We start from the raw sequence: 27,557 nt of genomic DNA, 5'->3' as shown, positions 1-27,557 counted from the left end.
CTTCTAAGGGTAATCACAGTTTGGTTTCATTCCTCCCACACCATATTTGATTAGCCATGGGGGAGATTATTACCTGGCTTGGGAGTGGAGCTGACACCCTCAACTTGACCTCCCTCTGCTGTATAGGTTTATATTCCCCGGAAGCTGGCAGTAGAAAGAGAGTGGTTTCTAAGCATAATCAAACATGTATGTGTCCACATCTTTTATTTTTTTATTTTTTTACTATATATACATAATTTTTTAAAACATTTTATTTTTTAATTTTCCCCCTCCCCGCTCCCTTCTGGTAACCACTAGTCCATTGTCCATGTTCACGAGTCTCTGTTTGTTTGTCCTGTTCATTTGTTGCTTTTAGGTTTATATCCCACATATGTGATATCATGTGATTTTCAACCTTTTCTGTCTGGCTTATTTCGCTTAGTATTATTATTTCAAGGTCCATCCATGTTGTTGCAAATGGCAGCATTTCATCTCTTCTTATGGCTGAGTGATATTCCATTGTATATGTGTATCACAGCTTCTTTAGCCAATCATCTATCGTAGGACACTTCGGTTGCTTCCGTGTCCTGGCCACTGTGAATAATGCTGCTATGAACACTGGTGTGCAAATAGCTTTTCAAACATGAGTTTTCAAGCCACATCTTTTTAAATAAGCATTTGTGTGGCATCATAATGCTTAGTCTCATGCCTTTCTCAGTTAATGATACTTCTTGGATATTCTTCTCTGTCAGACGGTTCTACCTCCTTTTTCATGACTGCATAGTATCCCGGCATAAGCCTGCACTGTAATTTATTTAGCATATCTCCTCCTGGGGGCATTTCAGTTAGTTACAATTTTTCACCATTATAAATAATCAACAATAAAAACACCTGAACACATGTACTTGAGCACATGTGTGAGTTCTGCATGATGATATATAGTCACGTAAGTAGATTTTTCAGCTTCGCACAGATTGGTGTCTAGTCACTGACTAGAGACAGCTTAATATTTCAAATTAGTTATTTGCCCACTCAGCCAGAGCAAATGCTCAGAATAGCATCATCTCCTCTTAGAATCTGGACTTTCAGAGCTGGACGGGCTAAGGCCCCTAATGACTCATATTCAAATGACACTGGACCATTTACAAGACACTCTGTCACATTCGGGTTCACCTGATCCTCATATTGATTTTTCAAAGTAGGCATCATTAGAATCATTGTTTGACAGATGAGAAAACAGGCTCAGAGAGGAGAAGACATCTACCCAAGGTCACACAGCTCATAACAAAGGACGAAGAAACCTGAGACGGATCCAATTAAATCCTGCCTTCTTTCTAAATCCATAAAACGTGATGTCACTTATAAGAAGAGCTTCACGGTGGACAGTTAGCTGAAAAAGCAGGTGAAATAAACATCCGCCTACATGGCAGAGTTTGCATGGATAGTTTGCTGTTGATGGGATAAAAAATTACCAAAAAATGCATGGCTTAGAACAACCCAAATTTATTATCTTCAAGTTCCGGAGGTCAGAAGTCCAGAATCGATCTCACTGGGTTAAAATTAAAGTGTCAGCAGAGCAGAGCTCCTTCTGGAAGGCCTAGTTTATTCCTGACGTTTTCCAGCTTCGAGGGGCTGCCCACGTTGCTTGGGTCATGGCTCCCTCCAGCCACTGCACCACTCTGACCTCTGCTCCATCGTCACATCTCCTTCTCTGACTCTGACCCTTCTTCCTCCCGCTTATGAGAATCTCTGTGACTATACTAGGTCCCCCAGGATAATGCAGGGTACTCTCCCCCATCTCAAGATCCTTAACTTCATCACATCTGCCAAGTCTCTTTAGCCACGTAAGGTAACATATTCGAAGGTTCTGGGGATTAGGATGCGAACATCTTTGGGCAACCATTATTCTGACTACTACATGGGGTTCCCAGAATAGTAGTTAAGAGCAAGAGTTTACTTCAGTTCAAATCCTGGCTCTACCCCTTGCTAGAAGCTTAACTCCTCTGAGTTTTCGTTAACCTCACCTGAAAAACTGGAATAACAGACTATTCCTTCTAAGGCTGTTGTGAGGATTGAATAACACAATGTATGCGGAGCATGTGAAACATGGGGCTCAGTAAATGGTCACTGTCATCTTCCCCACTGCCTATTTCAGTAATGGGTAACAGAAATTCCACCATTCAAGATTTCTTTCTTTGGCTCATTCTTCAAGGATATATCTCAGGCCCCTGTTCAGCTGACACTTAGTGGGATAAGTTGGCAGTTAAATTAAGTCAGGCGCCTCCGTGGGACATGGAGAACCTGAAAAGATTGAGAAAGTAACCACATTGAGAGAGAGGGCACTGAAGGAGAGAATGACAAAGAGAAACATGCTCCCTTTGCCAGCTTCTCAGTTTTGCCTGTGGCTCAGCTTTGGCCGAGGATTTGTCCAGCCTCTCCCCAGATTAGCCGGCATAAACCAGCCTAAAAGGAACACTCCGGAGATGGTTTTCTGAGATAAACGGGAACTACCCAGTTGGGTTTGCAGCAGAGCAAGGCGAATCTGCAGCTGGATCCTGGCATGGAAAAGTACTGAGGCTCTCCTTGAAGACAGAAAAAGCTGGAGCAGCTGTCCGAAGTGATCGCCCCAAGTCCAGGCCTCTCCAAAGCAGGTCTTACAGAGTGAAATGAAATCCAGATTCTAGTCTTATCTGAGAGCTACGTGACAGCTCCCCATCACTCCTTTGGAGCCTGAAAGATACCCACATTCACTGTCTAGACTTTGAGATGTATATACACAGATCTCAAGTGGGAGCCTGTTGTCATAGCTACCTGCCTACACAAAAGGGCTCCCCATTTTTGCTAAAATAATATTATTATTTGGGGCTTTCAATCATCCGACAAAAGTGTGTTGAGCACCTGCAGGAGGCCAGACGAAGCGGCGGGGGCACAGGGGTCCCTGTCCTCAAGGAGAACAGGAGTCAGACTTGTAAAGAATTACATCCCTGTGCAGGGCGGCACAGAGATAGCTCCTCTTCCTGAGTGGCGGGGAGGGGAAGCAGGGTAGCCTTGTTTCAGGGTTGAGAACATGTGCAGACTGACAAGGAATTATTCTAGAGCAAGAACACAGGCTCTCAAGCGGACCAACTGGAGTCTAACTCCTGACACTCCCCAGCTGTGTGACCTTGGGCAAATGACCTCATCTCCTTAAGCCTCGGCTTTCTCTTCTGTAAAGTGGGTGTAAGCGATGACTGTCTCCGGGGTTGTTACAAGAATTTAAAGGAACGTGCAAGGGAAGTGTGTGGCAACCCAGTGCTCGGTCCATGGCAGGGATGTGTGGAATGGCAGTTATTGTTATACTCATGGAAACTCACTCCCGTTTTCCCAATTGCCTTCCCCACCCCCAAATCACAAGACACCCCAAATTTGCCTTTTCATGAACACCAGGGTCCTGTTGAACTGTTACTGAGCAAGAAACAACAGATGGGGAAAAAAAATACCCACCAGGACCACTCTGTAGGTAGACACACGTGGAGACCATGTGTACCCATGAATTCAGCAGTTTGGAAGTGAACTTGATTACCATTCACCAGGGCGTCTGATTTCTGTCCTGGACAGGGTAGATTCCCAGTAGGAGGCGCCTTCTGTCCTCAGCTCACTTTTCTGACACCTGGCCAGCTGCCTACTGACTTTTCTCAGGGTTTGAACTTCAAAGAACTGGACTTTCACGCGGGCAGGGGACCCTCTCTTGGAATTCAAACAGTCTACGATTGAAAGCGGAGGCGGGCTGCGTTCTCCCTCTGCATAGAAGCTAGGTTTTCGGTGGTTTGGCTGAGATCAGCCCATCCAGTTTGAATGCCACACCCGCACGGTTCCAGGGCAAACCTCCCGGTAGGGGCCAGAGACAAAGCTGCAGGTAAGAGGCGCCCTCGCCAAGCTCAGGTTCACCCTTCCCCAGAACTAGGCCTCTGGCAGCGGCGCGGGGGCTCTGAGCAGAGGCGGGCCACCAGCCTGCCAACCGGTCGGCGAGAGGACAGCAACCGGTGTTTCTTTGAGAAAGTCCTCTGCAAAGCTAGGAATGGGCCCTCAGCAAGGGAGACACCCGAACCTAGGCGCCCCCATCCGGTGCGCGGGCTCCACTCCCGCAGAGGCCCCGGCGTGCGACCCCAAGGGCGCGCAGGGCACCCGGGAGAGGGTCGGGAGCCGAGCCAAGGACATGAGATGACTCGCTTTTTAAAAACTCTCTTCCCAAACCTCCGCCCATCAATCACCTCTCAGAGCACTAGCCCTGGGCGGTGCAGGGCGGGCCCCAGCACCCCGAACCCATAGAGAGGGAGGCAGCTGCCTCTCCAGAAAGAGCGGGGAGAGGCGGGCGCACCAGGTGAGTGCCAGGTCAGGTAAAGGCGCGGCGGGCGGGCCCGCGGTGCTGAGTCTCTGCACTTGCGCCTAGGGTGGAGTGAGGGGGAATCTCCTAGCTCTACTTAACTCATAAATACCCGGACTCTTGGCCCAAGATTCCCCCCAAAACTCCCACATCCAATTCCGCGCCCCTTGGGGGTGAGACGAGGACTTGGGCTCAGCATCCCCGCGACCCCCGCCTTCCTAGCCTACGCGAGGGAGCGGGCGCCCGCCCTCCCCGCCTTGGTTCCCGCGCCGCGGGCCCTGGGGTGGTGCGGAGGGCTGGGAGGGAGGGTCGACTAGTGGGCGGCGCCTCTCGGGGCTTTAGGCCTCTCCCGGCCGGCGCCGCCCTCTGCCTCTCGCGGTCCCTCCCTCCCGCACGCCGGCGCTCCGAGGCCGAGCTTCCTGCGTCCCCATCCTGGTCTCGCAGCTGGTGGTGCGCCCTCTCCGCCACCGCCTCCCTTCGCCGAGAGACCCTCCCCGCGCCCGGAGCCCTAGCCCCGGGATCCCAGTGTCCCGGAGGAGGCAGCCCCGGGGCAGGCGGGGTCGTGGAGACCCTAGCCCCCGACCGCTGGACGGAGACCGACCTGGACCCGCCGCCGCCCGGGTGAGTGTGCGCCGCCGCGCCTTCGCCCCCGGAGGGGTGACTGTTGGTTTCCCGCGGGCCCAGGAAGGGGTCGAGGACTGTCTCAGACTGTCCGTCGGTCGGTCCGAGAGCTTCCTGTCCCGGAGCTGCCGCCGGCAAGACTCCGTACCCAGACCCACTGGACACCCCTGTCTCCCGGGCATCGCGCTGGGACCTAGTTGGCCTCAGCTAGGGGAAGGCATCCGACCTCCGGGGCCCCCCTGTTGGCGGGGACAGGAGCCATCCGCCCGGTGGGTTTCGAACCCTTGACCTCCACAGAGGCACCTTTCACCTGTGCTTAGAGCAGAATTTCCCAGTAGGTCCCTGGAAACCACCCTGGCACTGCGCTCGTGATCTCCCCTCCCCCCTCCCTCACTCCTTTCTGGAAGTCGAGGCTTTTTAGCGATTTAGATTCGGATGCACCTATGAGTGTGTTACGTACTAGAAGCCAAGGGGTGAGGAATCAGGCGTGAGCAAAGTTTGACGAAACTCAATTTCTTACATGTAAAATGTGAGTGATAACCATCTGGTGAGGCGGGGCACTCATACCAGCACATAGCGAGTACGTGGAACCCCAAGCAGATCTACAGCCCGAGTCCTGAGGCAAGGCCTGTGGCCCGCGAGCGCCAAGTCTGATGAGGAGGGATGATGGTCAACTTCAGTAGGAAATCTTTCCTGACAAAGAGGCGGGGGAACAGGATACCTGGACGTCCGTACGGCTTCCCCAGCCCCGCCCGGGCACTCTCCGGCCTGCAGCAGCCGTGGGGCCCCTGTGCAGCGCTCGGATGGGTCTGCGTGACCCGGGCCAGGTCCCTCCTCGCAGCGCCGGTGGTGCGGGCGCTGGGAACCTAGGCGCTGCCGGAGTGAGGGGGGCGGGGCAGGGGCGGGGCCGGAGCGGGGTGGGCGGGACCCGCGCCAGCCGGGGAGGGCGGCCCGAGAAGAATTGCCCTCTTGGGTGGCTTCTGGCTTTCACTTTGAGGAAGCTTGACTAGTGAAAGGTCAGCTCTGGGACCTGTGAACGGCTTTCACACGTTGGAGACTTGTCACAGAGGATCTCGACCTAAGTAGATAGGGCCAGATAGTATTAGGAGGAAGCCCCTTTCCCTCCAGACATCTCCCTCCCCAGCTTTACCAGAGGTACCACCCAGAGTGGGGGAAAAAGGCAGAAGAGAGAGGAAGGGGAGGAGGCTGGTGGTGCATCTGTTCCTCACGACCTCCTGAGCTGACAGTGGTTCCATGATTAGGCATCTCACAGGGCCAGGCCTGCCCCAGGAATATCAGGCCAAGGGGCCTCAGAGAGCTCCCAGCCTAGTGAGTAGTAAATGACAAGTGTCTCAGAGAGGCAGTGATATAGTCAGGCCCCACCACTCGCTGGCCGTGTGACCCATGGCGGGCAGTCACTTGGCCTCTCAGAGCCTCGTTTCTTCATCCATACAATGGGATTGATAACCTCCTGGGGTCAGCATTCACACCTAGCATGTAGCCAGTGCTCCGAGAAGTTACATTACAGGGCTTAGGTGAGAACAGAAAAGAAGAAAAAGCATATAACTCAGGCTGACACATGCCAAGAAAAGAATGGCGGAATATCAAACGGCGAATTGGAGTCCCTCAGGCGAATGGCGGGGAAGGATGTCTGCAGATGGACCAGCACAAGCAAAGGCATGGAGGTGTGCAGGGCACAGGGAGTGCTGGGCAGGGGTACGCAGGTGGTGCCAGATGGGGAAAGCAGAGGGAGTGGAGGGTCTCAAGTGAACTGGACTGAACAGGCAGGGCCAGGTCACTGCAGGTGGGACATAGTCTTGTAGATGTCTCGGAACCATTCAGCCGATGTCCACTGAGTGCCTTTTGTGCTCCAGACAGTGTTCTAGGTGCTCCGTATACACCGAACAAGAAAGACAAAGAAAGATACAAATGCCATTCAAGTTCTTTAAGCAGGGGAGTCATTCGATCCTCGTGGTACCTTAGGAAGATAATTCCGGCTGTGTGGAAGTTGAATAGAAGTTTGGAGAAGGCTGGCCTGGGGTTGGAGACAGTGGGAATGAAAAGGGGGGGCCGGATTGGAGCACCACACAGGAGGCAGAGGTTAACATGTGGCCTTAACATGTGACCACTGGTCAGGGGTAAGATCCGTGGATTGGACGTGAGACCCAAACTGAGCGTGTCTTTTACCATAGAGGTAGCGAGTGCCTGAGACCTTGGCCGGCCTCTAGCTGTGGCTTTCAGGCTCTCTGACTCTAGATGTTACAAGGTCCAGGTGTCTATGTGAGGAATGGCAGAGCAGGTGGCAGAGCCAGCAGCCTATCTCCTGTTAACATTTGCTCTGGGCAGCCTTCTCCTTTGGGGGCTCCTGTTTTACTGGGTCATGGCTCTGGTAAATGTCCAGCCCCCCTCTGCAGGGCTGGCAGGAACGCCCTCATAATTCTCAGGCCGGAAGAGACTGGAGAGTGACAGGCTTTGGCTCTGGGCTTCTCTTCCCCCAGCTCCAAATTAAGGCGGAATTTGAAGGACTAAGAAGGCTTTTCTCCCGAAGTGCCTGGAAAGTTCCAGAAGCTCAGATGTCTTCTGATGGGAGACGTGGTAAAGAGTCTGCTCTAGCTACTACTGGCTTTTGCTTTCACTTCTGTTGTGTCTGCTCTGAACCTTGGAGGAGTCCTCGCAATCAACAGTTGTTAGAATTTCCTTCTCTGTGTTATAAGTCTCCCTTTGCTTGGAGGTGGAGCACACACGGCCTTCCCTTGCCACAGGAGGACCCTGGGAGGTCTCGGGTGTAGGAAACCACTCATTTGACGTAGGAAACTCAGATGAAGGCACTTGCCCAAGGGCACACAGCAAGTCAGCAGCAGAACCAGGGCTGTCACCCAGCCCTCCTGATCCCCCAGCATCCTCTGCATTATCCCAGGAGACCCAGCTGCATTTGGGTCAGAGACTTGTTTTAGGCCCGAGATTAGTCCAGGTTTGGTGGCTCTCAACATCTCAGTCTTGCTGGCCACTTCATAGAGTCTTGCTCCTCCCAGGCCTGCACAGGTGGCCCAGCTTCACCTGGTGACGCGTTTTCCCTCCCTTCTCCTGGATGGAGCTCTTGATGCTCCGCCTGCCTCTCTTGGGAGCTCTGGCTCCCCAGAGAAACAGGTCACTTGTTTGGTTTTCTCTGCTTCAGGCCAGACTGCCCTGCCCCTCCCAGACTGCCCAAGACACAGGCCAGAGGTGGTTCTCTGAGGGTCTCGCTGAGCACTCCCCCTCCCTGTGGCCTCAGGCTGATTCTCAACATCTCCCTCCCCAGAGCCCCAACCTGTATCTCAGAAGTGCTGGGGCGGCCCTCGCCTCCTATCCAGTGTTGTTTACTTGGGCTGAGGAGCTGAAAGTCTTATTCTCTCTTGCCCTAGATTTATCAGACCCAGCAGCCCTTAAACCTGAATGCTGGTCCCTTTAGCTCTTAGAAAGTGGAGCCAGAACAGACTTTAGCCATCAGAAAGTCCAATCTGTTTATTGTACAAATGGGAAACTGAGGCCCAGGGAAGGGAAGGGAAGAGAGAGAGGGAGGAGGGGAGGGGAGGAGGGAGGGAAGAGAAGCCTGCGATCAGAGCCAAGTCTAGAACCAAGTTTACTGATTCTGTCTTGAATAATTTTGAGGATGATGCTTGGAAAAAGAAAACAAAAATCCAGAGCACTCTCTCCTCCAGGAGCCCTTCCTCCCTGCACTCCACACTGCCAGGCATTTCGGGGGCCTCCGCAGTGACATGTCCAAAAGGAGTAACTGCCAAGGCCCCTGGAAGTCGAGGGCTGCACATCAAGACTATATATCTTGACATTTTCAGTTTCTGTCTGGTCAAGCTGGCATGAACACCGGGAAGGAAGCTAGCGATTAAATTTATTTGCTGCTCCTTAACCATCCTTTATAATGTGGACAGGCTTTTAAAGTTATTTCATCCCCAGATTACAAAAGAAGTACATGTTCATTGCAGAGAACTTGAAAACACCACGTTATGCTGGCAGCCCCCGTTGACGCTGCGGTGCTTTATTCAGGTTTTCTGTTTGCTTGCTTGCTTAGTCTGCTATTTCATATCCTGGTGTTCAGTGCATCATCATAACATGTATTTTCCCCATGTGACAGTTTTGCATACCAGCTCTAACCTACCAGTCATCGATGGCTGGAAGGTGTTCAAGAGGCCAGCTTCCTGGTCGGCTCCCTCAGAATACCCCCATGGCCAAAAGCCTGTAACACTGTGCAGATTCACTACCACTGTGGGACTTAGGGGGCCATTACTCTGCACGGCCACGGGTTCTTGGAAAAGGGCGATGTTTATAAAATCTAAAACAAAACCGATTCTCAGTGAGCCTCCTAGAAATAGAGGAGGTCAGCCATCTGGGTGGCATGGGTGTGACCCAAAGATCATACAGAGGGAGGGAGAAATCTTTGTTTCTCTTGTGTTTTTGCTGTGTTGGTTTTAACCCAGCCAGGTGTTCCCACCCTGCTGTTATCACCCTTTGCTCTAGATCGCCCCGAGATTAGGTATTGGTGCCAAGTACAGGTTCCTAGGAAAAAGAAAACAGTATTTGACTTGCTTGTCTCCCTGCCTCTTGGAGTACGGGTGTTTTAATAGCAAAGATGTGCAGAGAATTTATTTACTCTGGTGATGAGGTGGGTCAGTCCACCTTGGGGACAGTATCTCCTGGCCTCTCTCATCCCCTAACAGGACCCCAGCTTTATTAACGACCTATAAATTGTCAATAGGCTAATGTTTGCAGACTGGGTTTTTTTTAATTAGTTAAGTGTTCTTCCAGTGGCTTTTTAAAAGAGAAACAGAAGAAAGTAGACTTGAAAATAGAGTGCATATCCTGTCATGAAAAGTATTCTTTAGTAAAACTTCCATCTGTTTGTGCATGTGGGTCTGCTCCGCGTCGCCAGATAAATATATTTCTGACAGCACGGTAGGAACCTTGAGCAGCCCTGCTCCGGCCCACTGGTTTTTATACTGTGATCTCGGAGGACTTAGCGTTCCATGGATGGGTCCCAGAACCAACTCAGGGGTTGGCAGGGACAAGGCTGAGTGGTAGGAGGCAGGGCCAGCCAGAAGGGAACTCTGCTTACAAATGTTCCAGACGTCAGCGGTGCCGAAGATGCTTTTAAAAAGATTCTGAGACTAAAAATAAAACAAAACAGCAAATTGGAAATCACTGCTAGTCTAACCACCTCAATTCTTAGAAGAAGAAACGGGACAGAAAAGAGAGAGGCCGGGGCCCGTGCCGGGCAGGCGGGCTCTCAGCTCAGGCCCCACGTCATGTGGGTCTCCAGCTGTAGACCTCTGACAGCTCTTCAAACAGACAGAGCTATCGGCCTGAACCACACACTCACCGTGCAGCCTCGGGCCCCTGCAGCCTGCACCAAGAATTCATGTTTATCATCGACTTTCGTGCCAACAGCCCAGTTTATATTGCTCCAGTGCACTAAAATTTATTTGTTCAATGCCAGCATTTAAAACACATCACAGGGCTGGTAAGCCCATTTTAGCTTGTTTTTTGTTTGTTTGTTTGTTTGTTTTTTACTGTCTTCAGAGCTTCACTAATAGAAGCATCCTAGAGGTGACGGGCCCAAGGTCACCCAGCAAATTCTGGCAGATCCAGGATGAGAACCCACCTCAGTGGGCAGTTGCCCTTTTTTTAAGATTGTGGTCTCATACGATATACAGTTCTAGATGTCTCTGGAAGGTTCTGCTATTCTATTCAAGATGTAAAATTAGGTGGTCCTAAGTCCTGGTGAATTTTATGTCTTTGCCACTTTTTTCTCTTTACATCCGGTCTGGGAAAGAGAGAAAGAAAATTTACGTACCTTTTTCCTGTCCTGCGTTTTGCTTTCTCCACACCCACTGGCCGGGCTTGTGTTGGTTAGGGCGTGGCCATGCTTTGTCGATACTGGGTGAGAGAGATATGATAAAACACAAAACGCTCACACTCTCAGACCTTGATTATTACAGCTTCATTAGATGCACTTTGGAGAATAGCAATTATGTATAGGAGTTTCCTTTGGGTAACTGATTTCAAACAGTGACAGATGCAAATTATACTGTATAGGGAAAGTCATCTTCAGCTCTCCACAGACTGTCACTTTAAACAAATGTACTGATACGTGCTGTGTGCCCGTCACTGAGCCTGAGGTGACCTAGAGAGGGCCAGCGTGTGCCCTAGATGGAGTGGATCGTCCTAGGGGGAGACCATCGTGAAGGGGCCATTTAATTTCTTCTTAAAAGTCATTTGGGAAGCGAGACTCATTCATTTAACCAATTTTCACTGAGTTCTCTCTACAGGCCCAATATTCTGGGTTTTGAGAGAAAACGGTCCGTAATAAAGACATAGTCTCTGCCTTCATGGAGCTAATGCCTTACTGGGAAGGAGGAGCAGTCAGCAAACAAGTAGTATGACAAACCCATAACCATATCATGCAGCAAGCTAAAATCTTTGCCGCTTCTCCACTTCCTGCAGGATCTAGGCTAGCCTAAGCCCTTAGCTTTCAAAGCCCTGAAGACTGGACTCTTTGTGAGCTGCAGAGAGCTTTGCAAATATTCACCACTATTCCAGGTGGTTCTTTTACGATTTTAACTTTGAGCATCCTTAGAGCATCCGGGCCTCCCTTCCTATACTTAGGAAGCTGAGAAAGCAGCAAGGCAGAACCCACAGAAGCTCACTCTTCTGCAACTGTAAAAACTACCTGTTAGGGGCTGAATTTGTGCCTCCCCCACCCCCAAGCCTCCTGCAATCGATATGAGGAAGTCTTAACCCCCAATGAGAGGATCGTAGGAAGCGGGATCTTTGGAAGGTATTTTGATTTAGATGAGGTCATGAGAGAGACTATCAGGATGTGTGTGCCCTTAAACGAAGAGGAAGAGAGAAAGATCAAGGGACAGCCATGTGAGGACACAGTGAGATGTCCCCTACACGCCAGGAAGCTGGCTCTCACCAGACACGAATCTCTCAGCACCTTGACCTTGGGCTTCCAGCCTCCGGAACCATGAGAAATAAATGTCTATTTAGTGTAAGCCCCCTGGTCTCTGGTATTTTGTTACAGCAACCTGAACTAAGACACCCCCCTCCCAGCATTATTTACGTGTGCGTGTATTTAATTTACAGACAGTAAAATTCACCCTTTTTCATGTACGGTTCTGAGTTTTGACAAACACGTACTATTGCGGAACAGCCGTCATAATCAAGATACAGAAAGGTTCCATGTAAATGTTCCATTCACTGGGATGCCATGTAAATGGAATCCTACAGTATGAAGCCTTTTGAGTCTGGCTTCCTTCACTCAGCTTAATGCATCTGAGAGTCCTTCATGCTGCGTTTATTCTACGTGCTTCATTTATCCTTCCGCCTGTTGAAGGGCGTTTGGAGTGTTTCTAGTTTTCAGCGACAATGACTCAAGCTGCTGTAAACATCCACCTTCAGGTTTTAGGATGAACATAAGTTTTTCCTTTCTCTCGGGCCGATACCTAGAAGTGGGGTTGTATGGAGAGTGTATGTTTATCTTTCTATGAAATGGCCAAGCATGGAAACTTTCATGTTGATGATCCAGGGAGGGGAAGGCGGAAGGGATGGACTCTTGTTGAGAACCTACTGTGTGCCTCACACAGAGCCAAGAGCTTGACATGCATGGCCTCCTGTAACCCTCATTGCGACACAGGAAGTAACAGGCTCGCCCCGTCATTCCCCCTGCCGCCCCCGTACAGATGACCCGCCGAAAGGGCAGTTTCATGCAATTGGGCCTAATAAATGCAGAGCTACTCTCTTTGAATGTGTAGGGAGGGGAGTATCTGATGGGGGGGTTGTTTAGCCTCCACTATGTGTCTTTTTCTCTAGCATTTACATACCTTTATAACCTCCAGCCTAGCTCAGTCAATTAGCTTGATTGTGTACCCCCTAAACTTCCATGAGAAGGTTTGGCTAATTCCTACCCCCAGCACCATGGCTGTGTAGGAACCTGATGGAATATTAATAATACCCTCCTCTCCAGTTTGGAACTTTAATGAACGTTATTGAACACCAAGTGGAAATAATTTGTCATCTCTCCTTGAGTGCCATTTTGCCTTTACAAGCTGATGTGGGTTCAACCCTTTAGGTGGTAAGGGGTCTTTTTCCTCATCAGTGACCTCCCCTCCCTCATGTCACAGGAATGGAAGTAATAATGATTTGTATATAGTTCTTAACTTAGGTCACTTTTTATTAATTCTCTTCCTTTAATTAGAAAATTAGCTCAGTTGGAACATTTTTTATGCATTGTAAAAAAAAAAAAACAGCTTAAAAGAACATGCAATGAAAAAAATGTAAATTCCCCTTCCACCACAGACCCCTCCCTGCAGGTATTGTTCCCAGATGTATCCATGCTTCCAGAAATTTTCTATGCAGACAATGATGCTTTTCAATGTTACTTTTAGATATTCTCCTGGTCATCAAGGCAAAAAAGTATTACAGTTGTCAGGATCATGAAATCGTCATTTTAAGCTTGTAATAACTCACACGGGGTCTTCAGATTGATTGCTTTAAGGACCCACCAAACACCTGAAGTTTTATCAAACTTCCTATCTCTATGGAATTTTCTATGGAGGGTCGGTAGCTTTCATCAGATTCTCAAAGGGATCTCTGCACCCCTGCCCCCTGAAAAGAGGAAAAACCATGTCCATAAGTATGAGAGAAAAAACTTTTTACAGATAAATGGTAGATAAATGTGTGATTAGCTGAGGAGTACACGTTCCGAATTTATGGATCATCGGTCCTTAGTTCTACGGTTGGAAGCTGATGGAGCCATTGACTGAAGTTTCTTCTCAGCTATGGGGAGCTGTGCCTGGCTGAGCCAACGGGGATGTAGTTAACGGCGTTCTTCGCCCTGCATGTTTCTGCTGACTCATCGCGTGTGGGGAAGTGTGTCGTGGCTCTAAAACACATGTGTGCTCTTGCCCCAGATGAAGTTGCCCAGTTACTCACAGAGAGGAGCAGACAAACTTGCTTCCTCCAAGAGGGTTGCAGGTTGAACATATTCAAAAAGAGTTTAGGGAAATTCCTGAGAGGCAGAGATGTATCCGGTTAATAATGAAAATCATAGATGTTTGGGGAAATATTCTTGATGCGGGTCAGTATCCTTGATGGAATTGGGGGAGAGGGAAATTGCCACGCCTTCCCATCACCCTTGTCATGACGGTGGCCTTGGCAGAAGCAGATCATGGGCTGGCTAGTGAGAGGGTCTGACCTAAGTTTTTTCTAATATTAATTGAAAATTACATAGCAATTGTGTCAGGCACTTATTCTAAGCATTTTGCATATGTTAACTCATAGATACTTGTAACAGTTCTAAGATTTGGGGAACGCAGGCTACTGTGCAAGAAGCCCCACATCTCAGGGGCTTGAGATGCCCAGGCCACAAGTACAATTTAACATGTTGGTCCTTGCTCCACATAGTTCTTCAGGGACCCAGGCTTCTTACATCACTAGCGCTTGGTTTCCAAGGGCTTGGTGAACTAATAACATCATCCAGGGCTGGTGAGGGGTAGAGCTGGGCTTTGAACTAGGGCAGTCAGACTCCAGAGTCTGGATTCTTAACCACTACACTACAGTGAGAACCAGAGTACTAGCTTTTAACTACATTTATCCCGTAGGTAATCTCAGAACTAGGAAGGGGGGCGATAGCTTGGGATCCTGGAGAACATGTGTTTCTTGGTGCCCAGGAATCAAGCTCTTCTTTTTAAGGAGTGAGATGGGTAAATCTGAGAGACGTTCTAACTTTGTCTTCAGCACATGAAAATGAAAGAAAGCCTTTCCCCCAAAAGTTTGCACCTGAAATAAATGTGTATCGGCTGTATTGCTGCCTAGCACTGTCCTCCACAAATATCATCCCTCCAAAGCTAATTGACATGTTGCTGCTTGTGGTAAGGGAGGGGTTTTGCTAAATTTTAGCTCCCTGGTTAAAATGTTTTTCTCTGATTGAAATGTCCTCTCATGGAAATAACCTCATGTCCAACCTAAAGGCCTAGAAACAGACTCTGGTACATCGTGTAGGGGAAGACCACATAGCCATGAAAAATGGTGGTGATGGCCATTAAGACCGAAAGACAAAGATGCTTCTAATCTCGTCATGTAGAAAGGCAGATTGCAGAGCTGGCCCATTTTTAGATTTTAAAGAAGAACCAAAATATTTTAAAATTCAAATATGTACCATTTCTAAATTTCCTAGGGAGAAACATGTATCACTTTGTATTAAAGTAACAGATTTAAGTTCAAGTGCCGGCCCTAATGACCTCGGCAACTTGGGCAATTGCCTAAATTCTCTACATAGGGAGAAGAGTTTGAAGATGTCGTGAGGGTTAAATGAGCTACGTGTAAAAAGTACTTAGCATATAATATATGCTCAATACATTTTTTGTTACTATCATGATTTTTAAAAAATCTTTCCATTCCGATAAGCCACTCAAATCCAAACCAATTGCTTCTAGTGGCCATTTTTATCTGAGAAAGCCAGGGATTGGGGACCCATGAGCAAGCCAGTCTCCACCCCACTTCCCTTCGGGCAGGTGAGGCCGAGCGATTAGGAATCTGCTTTTAGTTGTAGGCCCAGGTGTTCTGGCTGATGTCTTGTTTCTGTCACCCGCACAAAGAAATAAGTCAGTGTTCTGGGTATGATGGTGTGTCGGCTAAAAGTGTGGATTCCGGAGTCTGACTGTTCCACGTCTGTTAAATGGGGAGAATGATAATGCCACCCGCATAGGGGTGGGGTGAAGATGAATGGCACTGTGCTTGCGAAGCCTTAGCGCGATGTCTCAATAAGTGCTAATTGTCATAGAGATAATGTCCCGTCTCAGAAATTCACATAACAAAATTCACCGTTTAAAAGTGAACAATTCAGTGGCATTTAGGGCAGTCACAGTGTTGTGCGACCACGATCTCTATCTAGTTCCAAAACTTTTCACCACCCTCCGCGCAAAAAGCCCATTCCCATCAAGCGGTTACTTTCCACTTCCTCTTTTCCCCCACCCCCTGGCAACTACCAATCTGTTTTCTGGGTATTTTATATAAATGAACTCGTACAATGTGTGACCTTTTACGTGTGGCTTCTGGCTGATTAATATTTTTAACCACTTTTTAAGTGTGCTATTCAGTGGCATAAAGGACATTCATAATGTCGTATAGACATCCTGTCTATCTTTTGTGAGAACTTTTTCCTCATCCCAAGTAGAAAGGGACAAAGGCTTTTTAAATGCCTACATTAAACTTTAGCACCTCTTAGAAGCTCCTGGAGGGCTTGTGAAAAGATTGCTGGACCCTTCTCCAGAATTTCTGACTCATTAGGTCTGGGGTGGGGCCCGAGCATCTGCATTTCCCACAAGCTCCCAGCAACGGGGATGCGTTGGTCAGGGACCACTCTTCCACCACCGCTGCCTCAGCTGGAGAGAGTGGACGTTATTTTCATTCATGGTGACTCAGGGAAGCTGAGCTCCTGTGACCTGTGAAATAAGAGATTTATTATCTCTTTTCCCCCACCCCCTGGCAACTACCAATCTGTTTTCTGGGTAAAGAAGAATTAGATCTTACACAATTATGGGAGGGGAAGGCAAAGGTGAAGGAGAAAGAGGGTCTAAGGGACCAGAGACCACGTCCATCTGAGAAGCCAGGGTGTCCAGCCACCAAAGCAGGGTGATAGGGAGACTAGTGGAGAAGCCTGTGGGTAGCCACTGCCTGGTGGGTGCCCACCCAGGTGTCCAGTGGGGATTCAGGGGATGCTGTTGGTCAGAAGGACCAGCCATCAGGAGGAAGAGCTAGACACAAATCGAAGGACAGCAGGACAGGCTCAAACCTGCTTGACCGCATGGTGCCTGCTTGTCACCACATCTACCCATGATGATCTCAAAAGAGTAATGGCTGCTACTTCACACCCACTTCCCAGATTTCCCGCAAATTCCTTGTTTGGCCAGTTCTAACCTAGAACCAATATGATATTGTGATTTATAAAAAATGTATGTTTGACCTTCTTCCCCGTTTCTGGCACGGAGCTCCTAAAACCCTTGGAATTTCCTAAAGGATGGGAGTAATAAAGATATATTTTGTTATATGAATGAAGTGACTTTTGGAAAGCACCTAAGGATGGATGTGGGTCACCAGGAGACCCAACCAGTGATTAGAGGGTTGGAACTTTCAGCCCCACCTCCCGACTTCTAGGGAGAGGAGAGGGACTAGAGGCTGAATCAGTAACCAGTGGCCAGTGGCTTAGGTCAGTCACGACTATGTGATAAAGCCTCCCCGAAAACTCGGACAGCTTGTTGACCCCTTTTGTGGAGAGCTTCCATGCTGGGGGCCCAGAACGCTCCATGTGCCACCGAGCTGGGCCTCGGCCTCCACAAGGACAGAAGTCCCTTCATTTGAGATCTCGCCCTGTCTCTCTCTTCGTTTGGCTGTTGATTCCTATGTCTCTTTTAACATCCTTGGTAGTCAATTGGTACCCTAGTGAGTGAACCGGTTTTCCTGAGTTCTGTCAGCTGTCCTGGCAAATGAATCAAACCCAGGTGGCAGCCTGGATTTGCGATTGGCATCTGAAGTAGGCAGGGGGGACTTGTGGGGCTGAGCCCTTCCGCTGTGGGATCTGATTCTGGCTAATTCTGGGTAAATAGTGTGAGAATTGAGTTGAATTCATGTTGGGTTTGGGTCCGTGAACCCTTTCAACCAGACAGGGAGGGAGATTCTGGGAAAAGCAGTTCCAGAGTCGACTGCCACAGTACATCAATCAATCCTTGCCATGGAGCGACCTCCCAGGTGGCTTTGGGGGGCTCGGCTCGTGTTCTCCCAGCTCTCCCGGCAAGACCTTCTGGCTGGCACGGATGCAGCCCGCCCCAGCAATCCTCGGCTCAGATCATCGATCAGCTGGACCAGTACCCTGTAGGGAACTGATTAAACCAGAGAATCCCAGGCCCCAGCCAAACCTGCTGAGTCATGCCCCAGTAGTGGGAGCCCAGGAATGGGATTTTGAACATGCCCTCTAGTTGACTCAGGTATCCAGCTAAGCCTGGAACTCCTGACATATGGAGCAGAAAGTGGGCTCCTGGGCCAGGCTGACTTGGGTTCAGATTCACGTTGTGTACTTAATAGCTTTGTGATCCTAGGCAAATGACTTACTGTTGCCAATCTGATACTGTTTACCCATCTATTAAATGGACGTAATGCCTTCCCTCCTCGTGGAGGGTTATGAGGACTGAGCAACATAGTGTGTACAAAACTTTTGGCACAAAATATTATGATACGTAATACAGTTGATAATCGTGCACAGACATGTCTGGGGGAGCGTGTGATGGGCCCAGAGTCTTCTCTCCTTAGGAACCTGAGACCCACCTCGATCCTAGTCTTAGTCTTACACAGATTGTTTACTTGACATCATGAAAACTATACTTGCTTTTCCTGAGCCTCGGTTCACACTCCAGGTATCACTTCTTTCTTATAAATATCAGTTGCTTATTTCTTCTTTAGACAAATTTCACAATTTCCCTCTTTAAAAAAAAAAAAAGATGCCATCAAGACCATTCCACCTCCAGCCCTTGCTTTACCTCAATAATCTCGTTCTTCAACCCGGCATCTTCGAAGTCTCCGCTACGCGCCGAGCATTTCCGTAACTGTCTTTCTGTGCGTGTCTGTCATTTTGACACTTGGTGAGGTGTTGTGGTCTGCGTGGGGGAACAAACTGCTCTTCCAAGGAGGCGGGTTGGAAAGTTTCGTGATGCCTGCTGCTCCATGGATCAAAGCGGTGCCTCCTGGGCCAGGCCGTTCGATAATGGAGCCTTGACTTTGAAGTGTGCTTTTAAAAAAGAAGCTGTCCTTCCCCGAGCAAGCAAAAATGGCAATAAGGAAAACAGAGCTTCGCGTTTCAACTGCAGGGAGGAAAGGGAAGGGAAGGATGGTTTTCGTGGTCGGAAATCAGAGAGGGGGGCCTTTTGAGAACAGAGGGCTCGGAACAAAAAGCAAGCTAAGAAATCCCAGCCCGTACGCCGCAGCACCTGGAGAGAAGGTAGAAGTCAGGGCTTCTCCCGGTGCCCCAGCAATTCCACTCCTGGGCGTTTATCAAGAGAAGGGCAAACATCTGTCCACACACAGACTCACACACAAATGTTCACCGCAGCTTCAGGCACGGCAGCTCAGATGAGAAAACAGCCCAGGTGTCCATCGGCAGGTGAGAAGGCAGACCGCGGTACATCCATGAGGTAGGCATCGCTCAGCGAGATAAAGGAACCAAACAAACTACAGATACGGACAACACCGTGGATGAACAAAAAGAAGCAGACCCAAGAGCACATGAGTCCATTTATAGAAACCTCCAGCACAGATCCCATTAACCTGTAGCGACAGAAAGCAGATCAATGGTTGCCTAGGGTTTGGAAGGATGGGGGTTAATTGGAAGAAGACACACGCAGAGAACTTTCTGGGGTGTTGGAAGTGTCTTGTATCTTGATCTTGGCGGTGGTTACAACTCATCAAACTATACACTAAAGTCTGTACATTTTACTAGATATAAATTATACTTTAAGTAAACAAGTAAATGAGCAGATGCCCCTGCCCCAGCCCTGGCAATTCAGAGCCAGCAGTCTTGGGTGGGGCGCAGAGGCATCTGTATTTCCAACAAGTGTCACTGACAGCGTTGACCCCCAGCCTAGCGGTCACTCCCAGGTGACTCTAATCACTCAAGTCTCCTGGCCAGGACACTTGAGTCTTCGAAGATGTCAAGTACTTACTGTTAGTCTGTTTCTAAACATAAACCTCACTGGGGCCAAAGTCTGGTCTTGGAGCTGACTCCCCATAATCGGCAAGACCAGCTCTAAGCCATGGACAAAGCACCCTCAGTTTCCAGGCTGATCCTGGCCACGTGCCGGGGATCACAGGGTCTGCTCTGCTGGGAACAGAGGGCAGGACTCCCCTGCAGGCCTGCACATGTCTGCCCGGCGCTGGGCATTAGGCAGAACTGGACGGGCCTCTCTGGGTGCTATCTCCCTGGTGCCCTCCGGATGATAATGATTTTGGCTGTGGGTTGAAGAGCTGTCGTGTTATAGACACTGTGCCAGTTGTTTTATGTATATGTTGAATTATATAGGAGGATGCAGGATGCAGTTCTTAGCAGCCTGGGCTCAGAGTCAGCCGAGGCTCAAATCTCTGTATCTCCACAATTAGCTGTGTGTCTTTGTACAAGTGGCTTAATCTCTCTGAGCTCCTCATCTGTAAAACGAAGAAGACGGCAGTGTGTCTTACTTCATAGTACCTTGAGTGTGGGAAGCATTTAGTTAATGTTGGTTATTGTTAGCATTTCCTAATGTAATCCTTATAATAACACGACTGGTCAAGGGCCATTTTACAGAGCAACAACTGAGGCTCAGAGAAGTCAAGTCCCTGGCCCACAGTCACACAGCCAGAACACAGAGGAGCTAGAATTGAAACTTGGGTAATGCCTAACCCCTGACGCTTTTCACTGCACCACACTGTCATCAGCTCTGTGGAATGGGGATCAACACAGAAGACCCCTGTGTAGTGGAGTGAGCGTCCGTTGCTGGTCGAACGAGAGATGTACCCTCCTTTATGAAGGTTCTGTGGACTAGTTCCAAAAGTAGGTTCAAATCCCAGCTCTACCAGCTACGGGACTTTGGACAAGTTGCTTCATCGCCTCAGTTTTCTCATCTGTAAAATGGGGGTGCCGATAGCTCCCTAAAAGGCTGTTGTGAGGATGACGTGAGTTGATAGGTGTACAGTGCACAGAATGGCAGCCAGCACACGGCGAGCCCGTCATACTTCTCAGCTTTATTCCTTGTCCCCTGCAAGGTCACATGCCTCTCTTGGTTCATGATTGAGCTGGGCGGGGCTCCAGGCTGCCTTTGAGGAAATGAGGGAACAGTCCCCAGGGCGGCCTGTGGCAACAGGTAAAGCAAAAAGCCATTTCGAACCACGCCCAGGGAACCAGAGGGCCTGTGGTCAGAACCTCTCTTGGATCTCTGCATGTTAAGAATGGAAAGCCTCGTGCCAGCCTTGTGCCAGCCTCATTTCCTGACCATCACGTTCACTCTGTCAGGAGCAATTCAGCTGATAGTTGCCATCAAGTCTAAATGAACGGCAGGCCTCCCGCCGCACTGACTTGGCTCCGAGACTGGCGGGCGGGGTGGCAGCAGGTGCTCAGCAAGCCTGAGCTCAAGGTGGACAAACAACCCTTTTGATTGTTGATTTTGTGTGCCTGTTTTATTTATTTTTTTTGCCGGCATCTAGGGAACCCGAGTGGGTTTCTCAAGCTGCTCTGTTTATCTTTGGGTTGAAAATGAAAATAAAAGGCAAACCATCAAACCATGATGTCCAGCTGCCCTGCATGAGGTTCCACGAGGGTTGATTTTTAAATGAAAAAATGTCTGATGGCACCAGCCTGAACGCAGAGTGGCCACACATTTAATCATCTTAGTATAAATTATCGTATGTGCTTCTTCTTTTAAAAATTCAACCAATAGTCTAGAGCAGTGGTTCTCAGCCAGGGACGTCTTTCCCAAGGAGAGACAGAAGTCATGGATGAGATGGCTTTTGAGCCCAGATGAGGAGGACATTGACTCCGCCACCCTCTCCCAGCCTCAGTTAAGTTGCCTGGAACGGAGTGAGAGGTGGGGCTTGTGAGGATGAAATGAGGTGATGCGTGGAAATCAGCCCAGGCCTGAGGGGCATAGCAGGTAGGCACTAGGGACTAGAGGGGCCTTCAAAGCTTGATCTTGGGGGCAATGGGGAGCCATGGAAGGGTCTTGAGTGAGGATGGTGTGATCACATTTGCCTTTTAGAAAGACCGCCCCTCCGTCCCCCCCCCAAAAAAAGACAGTATGGAGAGGATAGGCCAGGAGGCCATGGAAGAGGCCTCTGCGGCGTGTATCCAGGTGAGGTGTGAGGTTGGCCGGGATGAAGTTGGAGGTGGTAGCCCATCCCCAGGCATGGCCTCTCCCCAGGGCCCCGCTCGCTGTGTCCCCTTTGTGCTCGGCCAATCACTGGGAGAGCAGGCGTGTGTCCTAGCAACCCTGCTCTGAGGCTCTCTGTGACTGTGGGCCTGTCTACGTATGCAAACCTGACGTAGGGCCCGCCCCGTGACAGCTGCTGGGACAACAAAGGCGGGGCAGCGGCCCGGTGGGAGCGTGAGGCCCAGTGCCAAATTCTCCCTCCCTTTTCAAAAAATCCGCCCCGGCCCCAGTCTCCCCAGCCCCTCCCACGCCTGGTCAGGGACCGAGGCTTCAGTCCCCCATCTCCTGCCCTCTGTTCTCGTACCTTCCTCCTCCTGTGCTGTCACCGTGTCCTCTCCGGTTTTGCTCACTTTTCTCTCCTCCTCTGGGTTGTCGATGCCACTTTGTTCCTTCCCGCCCTCCGTCCCCAATGTGTCACCTCTCACAGTCTTTTCTTCTCTCTCGTCTCTCTTGGTTGCACAAGGCTGAGGGTAGAGTGCTGCTGACGGCTACCTCGGTGCCCGGCACAGTACCCGGCACACAGGGTAGAGAGATGGTGTCCCCTCGGATATGTCTGCCTGTCCCCACGTGCCCTTCCAATGCATTCCCTTCTTCCCCGTCCCCATTCCCATGTGTGCACCTGCTTGCTAGATGTGTTTTTAACCTTCATGTTTTCAAGAGCAGGCCTGGCTCTTCTGCCTTCTACTTCCTGCTAACCACCTAGCAGCATGCCCAACCCAGTGATTTATGACCATACCTACTGGGTGGCGTGTTCCAGGGTAGTGGCACAGGAGAGTCTGGCCAACTTTCAGCCCTGTGACTGTGTCCTTCCTCAGTCACTGACACACCCACAGGCCTCTCTTACTGAATCACCTGAACAGCCATCCTCAAAATGTCCCAGCTGAGGAAAGAGACCCAGTAACCCTGGACTCAGGCCTCAACGCGGCCCCGCTCCAGGACGCCCACCTTGCAGGTGCTTGCAGCCTGACTTCAGTCTGAGGACATGAGGGGAAGCTGGTGGCTGCGGCTACCACGGTCAGCACCAAGCTCGCCTCAGAAAAAGGGGAGTTGGGAGCAACTGGCGGTTTTGTGTTGTTTTTGTTTGTTTAGTCGCTATTTTATTTTTTTTGTTAGGCAAAAGAGGGTACGATTGGTTTATACGACTGCAACATTGGTAGGTGCAGCTGGACTCAGGGGTTCGAGTGGTGTCCCCTGGGGTCCTGCTCACCCCACCCCTCATTTCCTCCATGCCGGCTCCCTCCTCTGGCAGCCTCGTGAGGACCAGATGGCCACCACTATGGGCTTCTTCCTGTCCCTCCAGCAAACCCAGCAAGGGAGGCAGGGATGTCCTCCATCAGCATCTCCTCGACAGTGAAGATCTGAGTTTTACTGGTTCTGGTCGGGCCGGGCCCACCCTTTGGGAAATAGGAAGATCTCGTTGGCCAGGCCTGGCCACACCCAGGCTTAGGGCCTTGAGGAGGGGGCCTGGACGCTGGGCAGGTACCCAGGATGGCCACTCAGCACCTACACACTGGTCCAGGGAGCCCTGGATCCCCGCAGCCCAATGGGGCCCATCCCCCAGTGGCCTTCAATAACCACCTCCCCTTGGGAGTGACTAGTACAACAAGCTCCGGACAACTTCTGTGATAATAATAAGCATGCCCCACATTACCTTTTTGGGGATTTTCCTACTTGAAATTGGATTTTTATAAAGAGAGGATATACCTATGGGATGCCTGGCACTGGTGGTTTCTCCACGATGCTTATTGCCGTGTCCCCCAGCACCTGGACCACTGCCTGGCGTGTCATGGGTGCACAGTTAATGTTTGTGGAATGAACGCCCAGAGGGAGGCAGCAAACCAGAGTTTGCCGGCCGAGCTTCCAGGGCCCCCCTCAGCAGGCGGCACCAGCTTGTCGGGGCAACACAGGAAATAGCAGCTACTTTATCATCTTCATCGCTGTTGTTGGTGGTGTGACTCTTGTGATTGCATGGCCATTGTCATTGTCAGCCTGGAGGTTTCTTCTCCCTGATCAAGGAACAACCTTGACCTTGGCCGAGCCTCAGCCCCTCTGGCCGCCTCGGCTTCGTAATCCCAGTTTATACCAAAATGTGTGGAGTTAAGATTCCTCGGCTGATCTTCAGCTCTAAACACCCTCGGGTGGATTAGGGGTCTGACCTCACAGATACTTAATAAACTCCCACCCCAGTGGGGCAGAGACTTTGTAGCATAGCTCCTGGCCTGAGGAACGGGGAACCCAACTGGAACACGCACAGACACATCGGAAACCGTGACACCCACTGTGGGGCTTTCGGACGGGTGAACCAGCTTTGCATCTGGGCAGGGCCGGTTAGAGCCTGTCACCTCTAACTGGTCGCCATCCTTGGCCCCCTTCCCTCCTCTCACAGTGGGGACAAGGGAGTAGCCAGGGAGCGTTTTGATGATTCGAGTTACAGAGATGATGTGCAAAGGTGTCCACCTCAGTGCCTGGACCTAGTAGAGATTGACTCACAACCCTCAGCTTCTAGGCAGGTCACTTAAGACTCTAGTATTCACCCGTCTTTGTCCCTGAGTGGCCTGCGACAACCCCACGTCCCTTCCAGCTCTCTGCCAGCAGCAAACCTCTGCTTCTGTCATTGGACAAAGGAATACCTTGTTCATGGAGGCAGTGTGTAGCCATTTTAAAAACTCACTCTTTTTAAAGCATGGCTTGGGAGCGGGTGAGAGGCAGGATTTTAGAGGGATTCTGGACTCAGGCTCTCTGGTTTACTGCCTCCTTCTGCTACTTATTAACATGAGACTTTGAGCAACGTACATAACCCCTCTGGGCCTCAGAGTCCGCTTCTATAACATGGGGATGTTGGTAGCATCTTCTTCATGAAGATTAAACGAGATAATCCAGGCTCAGAGTAAGCATTTAATGCATGTTAGCTGTTCTTATCATGATTTAAAGATGCATGCTTTTGAAAACAAAAAAGCCCTCTTGTAAAATGTACAATTCCCCCTATTTGTAATCGGATGCACATTGTCTATATCCAGATACACCTGAATCTCCAAGAGCCATGCTGTTAGGTACCAGAGTGGGGATTCTTATCCTGCGCTACAATCTCTGGAAGTCCAGCGATCTCCTGAAATTATATAGGATTGTGCTAGAGCATCCCACCTGGCCCCAGAGACCTCTACCAGGTGTTCCTGCAGCCACCTCTCCCTCCTCCTCAGCCTCCGTGTTTCTATGTTGGGCATCGGAAATGCGGAGACAGTCTTCAGTAATTTTTTTCTCTGGAAAGGACCCTGAGAAGCCCCCACAGACCAGCCTGAGCCCTTGCTCTGGGGGTTTCTAAACTGGGGCCATTACAGGTGTGCATGGAGTATGCCTCCCTTGTCCTCAATCACAGCTGATGCTGGCTCTGGGCCTCGCTCTCTGAGCTGCTGCTGCCCGTCTGAATGGGCGACGGGCTGCAGTTTTGGCCGTGAGATCAAAGACACTTCTGTTTGGGGATAAACCTCTTAGCAGCTGCTGGAGGCCACAGCCTGGTGCCTACTGCGGGTTTATCACTCCCGCACCCAAAATAGCAACAGCTTCTCAGCAGAGCCCTCTGGCCTCCGCACCTCCCGGGGTTTCCCACACACGTGACAACAAGTCTGCGGGGTTGGTGCTGGACCGGGTGTAGGTTATGTCACTGGATCCTCAAAAGTAGCATCTTCCTTTTACAGATGAGGAAACAGGCTCACAAGCTAAAGTGCACTGCCAGCGGCATCCAGAACTAAGCCAAGGTCAAGAGAGACTCCAAAGTCCATGTATTTTCCATAATACCGCGATGTCGTGCTATTCATCCCATCGACATTTATTAAGCTCCTCTTGCACGTGCCAGGCCTGGTCTAGAACTGAAAAGGCAGTGAACAAAACAAACACAAATTCTAACCGTGGAGAGCCGACCCAAAGAAATAGAATGCAAGCCCCATGAGTAATGTTAAATTTCCTGGCAACCACATTTTTTGAAAGTACAAAGAAATAGGCAAAATTTATTATATTTTATTTAACGCAATACCTCGGAAATATATCATTTCAGTATGGAACTAATTAAAAATGGTAACGAGATGATCTTTTTGTCCTACTTAATCTTCGAAATCTGGTGTGCGATTTACACTTTTTTAGCACATCTCAGTGCAGGCCGGCCACATTTCAGGAAGCTCAATGGCCACACGGCCACACGTGGCTAGTGGCTATTGTATTTCACAGTGCTTCTCTTGCATGAAGCAAATTCCCACTGGCCATCCAGACAGCGACCTGGGTGTGATTGGTGTCACACCACCTAGTGGCGCTCAGTTCAGAAGATGGTGTTAATCAGCCCTTAATTTATGCCACATCATCATCAGTGGTCCATGTAGGGCCACTGTCTTGTTTTATTATCGTGGTTGTTATTTTATCCTCTTCTTCTCCCCTCCCCCACTCCATTTTTCCTTTTCTCTCAGGGAAACCATCCCAGGGGTGTGGGATGCCCAGGAATGCAGAGTTAGACTCCAACCCCTGGACTGAGGGGAGGAGGGGGCTTGCAAATGGAAATCAGGGCGCCGTTCTGCCAGGAGTGGGAATGGTCGCTGGGCAGGTAACACAGAGTGCTCTGAACTTGTCGAGGGCACTTGAGGCTGACCGCTATCCCTCTCTCTTGGCACCTCCTGCTGGAACCTTGGACCCTCTGCTTCCGGCTGCCCGCTTCTCTGCCCGAGGAGCCCTTCTCCTCCTCCTTACAGGCTGCCTCGCTTTTCCCTCCGGCTCGGGCTCTTGGAAAGCCCATTCATGCAGACCGCGGCCTGAGCAGTGCTCCACTGACAAACACTTTTCCCTGTCTGTTGTCTCTGCGGGAAGGTGTTGTTACCGCCATTTGTTTCACAGGTGAGGAAGCTGAGACTCCGTGGGCTGTCAGGAACAGGTAGTTAAGTACAGGAGCCAAGGCGAGTACCGGAGTCCTTGCTTCGAACTGCCATAGGCCGTCACCTCCTGATTGATGTGTGCCTCTGTCACCAAGGCCCTCTTGGCTCTGAAACTCTGTGCCTTTACCTCATGGAGCTGCGTCTGCCCACAGCCAGCCTTCCAGTCTATGGAACGTAATCACCTTCATCCTGGCTCTTTTGCCATATTTTCTTGGTCAGAAGAAAGCCATAGGTCCCTCCCACGCTCAAGCAGAGAGTCACGCAGGGCATGAACAGGAGGAAGTGGGGACTACCGGGTCACGTTAAAAGTCCGCCTGCCACATCCTCTCTCTGGTTTTTTCTTAGCGGCAAGATGGACAGGGGACCTGCTATATGGCTTTGGGCAAGACCTCCGTTTCCTCCTCTGTAACATGGGGTAACCGTCTGGCTCTTGGAGTTCCTATGGGAATTAAATAAGCTCATATAGGTAAAGCTTTTAGCACTGTCCTTGGCAGAGCTGACAGTCTTATAAATAATAACAAATTCACTATTACTCTTCACCAGTCTGGTTTAGGTGACAAAGAGCCATAAGTAACAGTAGGTTCAATAAAGTAAACCTATATATTTTTCTCCCATGTAAACAGAGTCCAGATGTCAGCAGCCTGGGGCTGGGAGGCCAGCTCTCTGGTCTCCAGGGACCTTGAC

At 50.0% G+C, this 27,557-nt stretch overlaps 1 protein-coding gene across 2 annotated transcripts in view; it reads left to right on the top strand.

Annotated features, from left to right (window-relative positions):
* The first annotated feature begins 4,273 nt into the window (after nt 1-4,273).
* TMEM51 (transmembrane protein 51) overlaps nt 4,274-27,557 on the top strand; it is a 40,420-nt gene continuing 17,136 nt past the window's right edge. Inside the window, exon 1 of one of the 2 annotated variants that reach the window (XM_039842157.1) lies at nt 4,274-4,339. The gene's annotated coding sequence lies outside the window, so the exon portion shown is untranslated. Of the gene's footprint in view, nt 4,340-4,716; nt 4,964-27,557 lie in introns of those variants that run through there. The other variant, XM_039842156.1, reaches the window with a different exon arrangement.

The sequence above is a fragment of the Pteropus medius genome, unplaced genomic scaffold (genome assembly GCF_902729225.1).
Source record: "Pteropus medius unplaced genomic scaffold, Ma_sr-lr_union100, whole genome shotgun sequence".
Classification (NCBI taxonomy): Eukaryota; Metazoa; Chordata; class Mammalia; order Chiroptera; family Pteropodidae; genus Pteropus; species Pteropus medius.
This window is presented reverse-complemented; position numbering and strand designations above follow the sequence as displayed.